We start from the raw sequence: 1,283 nt of genomic DNA, 5'->3' as shown, positions 1-1,283 counted from the left end.
AGTGCAGCCTAGGCGGAGTAGTCGAACGCAGATTCACTGAGCGCTCAACACAGACAGCATCGTCAGAAGGAAAGTTGATAAAATAAATTACACATTTTGTATTGTTCGATACATATGCGTACCGAACCGAAAGCACTGTATCGAACGGTTCAATATCGATACGAGTATCGTTGCACCCTTAATATATATCTATATATTTTGACTGGATCACAGTTGATGTTTTCAAATTTCTGTGAAATCAAAAGGCTTAAGCAAACTTCACCACCATCATCCAAAGTCAGTTCCCTCTTCTATAAGAAGTTGTCACTCTTTATAGGGGCTTTCATGTGCCATTACCTCTACATCAGGCTGCCTATAGAGTCTCCATCTAAAGCATCTACACCTCAGCTTTTGGTTTTTGGTCTTGAAGCTTTCTAAGAAGGAACAGAGAGGACAATAGACCATGAAGTCTTAATATTTTAGGGTTTTCTATATACTTCATGTGTAAGCTGTCCCAGAAAACCACATGTAACCACATAATTTCTTTAGGGATTAATAAAGTATTCTGATTCTGAAAATAAATTCCCTCCCCCTGTATAACATCTTTGTTTTACGGTATTCCAACCTGCTGCTCTGGGAATATTATCTATCCACTTCCTCTTTTTGTGGAGTGGTTTGAAAAGGCGGTAAGAGGATTGAGTCAGACCACGTAAAAACCGCATAATGGACCATGTGGGAGACAGGATGAGAATGCTCTGCCTATCTTAACCTTTACTACCTGAGGCCAGGCTAATCATCCTAAGGTTCAAGGAGCAGGCTGCTCAGAGATTAATTATGTAAACCAGAGAATTTCAAAAGTAGAGCAATGAAAATAGTAAAAATTGTATGTTCAATACAATACAAAACATACAAAATAGAAGAATGTATGTTCTTCTGCTTTATTTTTAATCTCACTTGCATACTTGGTTATGGCTGGTGCCATACATATGTTTGTCTAAATGAGTTCATGAGCTCCGTGACAGTTGGCTGGATCAGGAGAGATCGTTTGTAAAGTAAGTGGGAACCTACAGAGTGGCCGTAGATCTTTCAGCTTACCTTACTCTGACTTCTCTGACCTAGTAAAAGATGAAACCTTTGGTCTCTTTTCATCCCCTCAGGAGGCTTAAAGTACTTCAGTGACACTGATCCATTTACAAGATGATTGACTTTTGACTTGCTGAAGTTGTCTTCAGCAGGTGGATCCCAATATGATTATTTTTAGTTAGAGTTTAGTGAATTACCAGTGAACAAGATCTAAGTTTAAT

The sequence above is a fragment of the Pundamilia nyererei genome, unplaced genomic scaffold (assembly GCF_000239375.1).
Source record: "Pundamilia nyererei isolate P.nyererei 1_Seehausen unplaced genomic scaffold, PunNye1.0 scaffold00004, whole genome shotgun sequence".
Lineage (NCBI taxonomy): Eukaryota > Metazoa > Chordata > Actinopteri > Cichliformes > Cichlidae > Pundamilia > Pundamilia nyererei.
Note: the sequence above shows the minus strand (reverse complement) of the source record.